Source organism: Erythrolamprus reginae, chromosome 10 (genome assembly GCF_031021105.1).
Source record: "Erythrolamprus reginae isolate rEryReg1 chromosome 10, rEryReg1.hap1, whole genome shotgun sequence".
Classification (NCBI taxonomy): Eukaryota; Metazoa; Chordata; class Lepidosauria; order Squamata; family Dipsadidae; genus Erythrolamprus; species Erythrolamprus reginae.
The window spans coordinates 46,445,261-46,451,349 of record NC_091959.1 but is presented as its reverse complement, the minus strand read 5'-3'; the positions used below and the strand labels follow the sequence as shown (position 1 = coordinate 46,451,349).

General features: G+C 45.0%; 1 long non-coding RNA gene across 1 annotated transcript; it reads left to right on the top strand.

The window, feature by feature from the left end:
- The first annotated feature begins 1,157 nt into the window (after window positions 1-1,157).
- Window positions 1,158-4,597, top strand: LOC139173366 (uncharacterized). Its single transcript, XR_011560015.1, has 2 exons — window positions 1,158-1,272; window positions 3,796-4,597. It is a non-coding gene; the product is annotated as an uncharacterized lncRNA (long non-coding RNA).
- The last annotated feature ends 1,492 nt before the right edge of the window (window positions 4,598-6,089 follow it).

The window sequence follows — 6,089 nt, the reverse complement described above, 5'->3', positions numbered from 1 at the left end:
CCTCTCCAGATTCCTAAGAGGTCAGTAAGGGGCGAGTACAAGTGCACTAGAATACCTTCCGTCCCCTGTCCTATTGCTCTCCTATATCTCCTATACCTTTCTTCTATTCCTATATCTCTTCTTCTTTCATTGATATGTTCTATTACTTTATCTTCTTTTCTATTATTTCTTAGATATATTTACTATGAGTACCTCCTCTATAACCTTCATCATGTATTTTACTATGTGTATATACCCTCTAAAACCCTCATTGTGTATTGGACAAAATAAATAAATAAAACAACCAATTGTCCATCTGTGGTTTGATTTTTTTTGGGGGGGGCTTTAGAATCATTCCTACATGCCTTTGTTTTCAATAAGTTGAAACTGAAAATAAACAACTAAAGAAACACACACCCTCTGAGCTTCGTTCACACAACGCACTACCTAGGTTAGTTAAAACTCCACAAATTTATTTTTGGGTAACATGGTTTTTTTCCCCAGATCTAGGGACTTTTTATAGAAAGCAACATCACTCCCTCTTTTCTGCCTAAAAGCATGTTTTTCAGCTAGGTTCTGTATAAAATTCTGCCTGTTTAATATTTCCTAAATTACGAGGGAATGCACATTTTTTTAAAGTAATGCACCACATTTTTTTCTCAAACTACTGTAATGGTAGGAATGCAATCCTTTCTTCTCCCTGTCCTTTCCCCCCCCCTTCACCATTTCTTCCACTAGAGGGCGCTCGAGGCCGCGCCATCTCTACCCTGGCTTTCTTTCCTTTAGAGAGCAAGGGGGGCGGTCTGCGTCCCTCGCGTCTATGCTCCTCGCGGAGGGAGGTCCGCTTCGTCTGGATAGACAAGCGTATCCGCCAATCCGCCGCTCCCTACCTCAATTCAATTAAGGGCTGCGGTTACCTTCTGCTGTCACGACCTTTCCGGTTCTTTTAAGAACGCGCTGAGGGGAATGGTTCGCGTTAGAGGGAGAAAGAGAGAGATAAATCCACCTTCGCCCGCTGCGGAAAAAGACCCAATCACGGCATCCCTAAAAAAAACTACCGAGTTTGGGCACGGCAACAGTTCTGGCGAATCTCGTCCGCCCCGCAAATGGCCTCGTCGTCGCTAGGCAATCGGAAATGCTGTGTTGTTCTCCCCGCTCGGGGAAACCGAATCCCTGGGACCGAGTGGGCGGTCGGAACTGAGGCGCCTCGCCTCCGAAGGCGGGCCTATGTCGCTTTCTCCGCCAATGAGAAGCGAGAGGCGAGGAATGGCAGGTTAGGCTGTGGTGGCTGAGGTGAGGGCAGCGTTTTAGTCCGTGAGGGGCGGGTGGGCGGCGGCGGGGCACCCCGACGAGGGACCCCCCCTTCGTCCCGAGGGACCCTCCGCATTATTATCGCGGTGGGGGCTTTCCCTGACCCCCCCCGGGCGAGACCCCCTCTTCAATCTTCCTCCCCCCTCAATAGCTCTTATAGAAGCCCCTCCCCCTAATAGGCTCCTTAAAAGCCCCCCCCCATCTCTGGGAGACCCCCCATGTATTTTATGGCTGCCACCCCTTTTATATATAAAGTTGACAATGGGAAGTCCCCTCCCCTAATTACAGTAGGAAGTCCCCACCCCATTTCTCCCTTCCCCCCTTGAAGCCCCGACCCCACATATTGGCATTGAGATCTCCCCCCCATGCCACCTGGAAGCCCCCACCCCATATATTTGTGTATTGGCATTGATATTCTCCGCCCCTTGAAGCCCCCCCCCACTTATTGTCATTGAGATCTCCCCCCCCTTGCCACTTTGAAGCCCCCACCCCATATATCTCTGTATTGGCATTGAGATCTCCCCCCCCTTGAAGCCCCCACCCCACATATCGGTGTATTGGCATTGAGATCTCCCCCCCTTGAAGCCCCCACCCCATAAATCTCTATATTGGTATTGAGATCCCCCCCTTGAAGCCCCCACCCCATATATCTGTGTATTGGCATTGATATTCTCCGCCCCTTGAAGCCCCCCCCACTTATTGTCATTGAGATCTCCCCCCCTTGCCACTTTGAAGCCCCCACCCCATATATCTGTGTATTGGCATTGAGATCTCCCCCCTTGAAGCCCCCACCCCATAAATCTCTATATTGGTATTGAGATCCCCCTCTTGAAGCCCCCACCCCATATATCGGTGTATTGGCATTGAGATCTCCCCCCCTTGAAGCCCCTACCCCATAAATCTCTATATTGGTATTGAGATCCCCCCCTTGAAGCCCCCACCCCATATATCTGTGTATTGGCATTGAGAGCTCTCCCTCCTCCTTCTTGCCAACCTGAATCCCCCACCCCATATATCTGTATATTGACATTGAGAACTCCCCCCTTGCCACTTTGAAGCTCCCACCCCAAATATTTGTGGATTGGCCTTGAGATCTCCCCTTTAAAGCCCCCACCCCATATAACTGTATATTGGCATTGAGATTGGCTTCCTGCTGCTTTGAGTATGGCTTACTCAAACCATACTCCAAACTATACTCGAAGCAGCATGAAGCCAATAACTTCAGCCTGATGATGCCGAATGTGATTTCGCCGAAGCGTCGCAAAGACACTCAAAATATTACATGGGGAAAACCCCGAACTTACAACAATCTACACACACACTTACATACATACATACATACATACATACATACATATATATAACCCACCTTTGCCGCCAGGCATGGGGGAATTGAGATATCTCCCCCGGGCCTATACAATTTATGTATGGTATGGTTGTCTGTATGTCTGCTTAATAACGGGTTTTTAAAAATGTTTTAAAATTATTAGATTTGTCATGAATTGTTTTCTTGCTGTTGTGAGCCGCCCCGAGTCTGCGGAGAGGGGCGGCATACAAATCTAATAACTAAAATAAAATAAATAAATATAGATACTGCTCAAAAAAATAAAGGGAACACTCAAAGAACCCATCCTAGATCTGGATGAATGAAATATTCCCATTGAATACTTTGTTCTGTACAAAGTTGAAGGTGCACAACAGCAGGTGAAATTGACTGTCAATCATTGTTGCTTCCTAAGTGGACAGTTTGATTTCACGGAAGTTTGATTGACTTGGAGTCATATTGTGTTGTTTAAATGTTCCCTTTATTTTTTTGAGCAGTGTATATAATATAATATAATTAATATAATATATCTCAGGGACCGCCTTCTGCTGCACGAATCCCAGCGACCAGTTAGGTCCCACAGAGTGGGTCTTCTCCGGGTCCCGTCAACTAAACAATGCCGCTTGGCGGGACCTAGGGGAAGAGCTTTCTCTGTGGCGGCCCCGGCCCTCTGGAACCAACTCCCCCCAGAGATTAGAATTGCCCACACCCTCCTTGCCTTTCGTAAGCTGCTTAAAATCCACCTCTGCCGCCAAGCATGGGGGAATTGAGATTCCCTTTCCCCCTAGGCCTTTACAATTTTATGCATGGTATGTCTGTATGTATGTTTGGTTTTTTATATTAATGGGTTTTTAATCTTTTTTAGTATTGGATTATTATTGTACGTTGTTTTATGATTGCTGTTAGCCGCCCCGAGTCTTCGGAGAGGGGCGGCCTATAAATCCAATAAATAAATAAATACAGATATGATGTTATATTATATTATATTATATTGATATATATAATATAATATATATCAATATAATATATAATATATAAATATATATTAATATGCTAATTAATATATTAGATTAATATATTAATCTAGGCTTGTTTCTCTTGGAGGTGTCACAAAAGCCTCCCAGGAATAAATGTTTTTTTCATCTTAACTAACCCGACTTCTTTCTCTCTCTCTCTCACAGGGCCCTTTGGATCCGGCTTCTCTCCACTGCTTCCCCCCAAACGAGAAGAGCCGAAGTGGGTTGCCAGATTTCTCCTGGGGGGGCTGGCTTTTTTCCAAGGACCCCACTTCGTTGCCCTGCAGAGCCCCCCTTCCAATCCAGGAATCATTCTCGGAGGGGTGGCTTCTTCCCTCTACCCCCCCAAAAATATAGAGGATAGAACCCCTTGAAAAAAACCTACAGCCTGCTGGGGTTAAAATCGGATCGATTTTAGATTTTTTTAGTCGCTTTTTTCCCCAAATAGAATTGGAGGCCAACTATTCCCTTTTTCTCTGGTGCCAAACTCGCCCGTTGGTAGCCATCTGAATTGTGCCAATCCAGTAACGCCCCAGTTCATCTCCTTCAACAATTTGCTTTCCATTTAATATTTCTTCTTCTAGAAGTTTGGACCCAGAGAAGAAGAGGCAGCATTTTAAATTTGTAATTATTCCATTGTCGTAAGCCGCCCTGAGTCCACTAGGAAAAGGGCGGCCGATACATTCGAAAAATAAAAATAATGATCAATTGGACGGAATTAAAATAATAATCGATTCAAAAAATAGAAATAATAATCGATTCAAAAAATAGAAATAATAATCAATTCGAAAAATAGAAATAATAATCAATTCGAAAAAGAAAAATTCAAAATTGAAAAAAAGAAAAATAATCAATTCAAATAATAATAATAATAATAAATTTGAATACTAATAATAATAAATTCAAAAAAGAAAAATAATCAATTCAAAAAAGAAAAATAATAATTCAAAAAAGAAAAATAATATTTTTTTAAAAAATAATTAAAAGATTCCTATCGAAAGGTTCTTATCAAGTAACCCCAAAGAGCCTTTCTAAGGTTTTGCAATTTAGGTTGTCCACCTCGTTTTTAACGGGGTGTACACTTCCTTTTTTTTTACTTCCTGCAACCCCCCCCCCCCCCACTCCCATCGGTGTGGAGAACCGGACGGGACAGGCCCACATCTTGGAAACATGTTAAAGGGGGCGAGTTGGACCCCTCCTCGCCTCTTCCTCATCGGAAAACTCCGGCCGAGCTGGTTGGTTTTTTGGAACGCCTTGAGTTTGATCCACTCGCGGGACGTTTAATCTGTGGGGTCCTTGCTCCTCCCTCCCGCTTCTCCCCCCCCCACTTTGGACCGACCCCCAGAGAAGGTTCAGGGTGCCCCCTTGGCGAAGTTTGAGGGCATCGTCCGTCATGGCTGGCGCCATCGCCTCCCGCATGAGTTTCAGCTCCTTGAAAAGGAAGCAGCCCAAAACCTTCACCGTTCGGATCATCACCATGGATGCCGAAATGGAATTCAATTGCGAGGTGAAGTAACCTGTCGTCGCGCTTTCGGGAGTGGTGGGAAACATGCGACGAATTGGATGGGTTTGATGGGGCCGAGGGTATTGTCGCGGGATGTATTTATTTATTTACTGGATTTGTATGCCGCCCCTCTCCGCAAACTCGGGGCGGCTAACAACAATGATAAAAACAGCATGTAGAAATCCAATAATAAAACAACTGAAAACCCTTATAATAAAACCAAACATACACACAAACATACCATGCATAACTTGTAATGGTCTAGGGGGAAGGAATATCTTAACTCCCCCATGCCTGGCGGCATAAATGAGTCTTGAGTAGTTTACGAAAGACAGGGAGGGTGGAGGCAGTTCTAATCTCCGGGGGGAGTTGGTTCCAGAGGGCTGGGGCCGCCACAGAGAAGGCTTTTCCCCTGGGGCCCGCCAAATGACATTGTTTAGTCGACGGGACCCGGAGAAGGCCAACTCTGCGGTAGCAGGCGGTTCCGGAGGTAATCTGGTGCCAGGCCATTCGGAGGAAGCTGCCTTTTGCGATGGAGCGATGGGCATTTTTGTCAGTGCTGATATTGTTGCAGGAGTGCTCCAGATGTTTAGGAATGGTAGCCCAGGTTGTGACTCTAGGAGGAGTGAAGAGAAGAGCAAGAATAAGGGTTGCACCTCACGATTCTTGACAAACATATCTTTTATTTTATGTACACTGAGAGCATATGCACTAAAGACAAATTCATATTTGGCCCATAAAGAATTCTGTTCTGTTCCGTTCCATTCCATTCTATTCTATTCTTTTTCTATATTCCATTGTATTCTACTCTACTCCGCTCCATTCCACTCCATTCCATTCTTTTTGTATATTCCATTGTACTCTACTCTACACTCCACTCCACTCTACACACTACTCTACTCCACTCCATTCTTTTTCTATAGTCCATTGTATTGTACTCTACTCCGCTCCATTC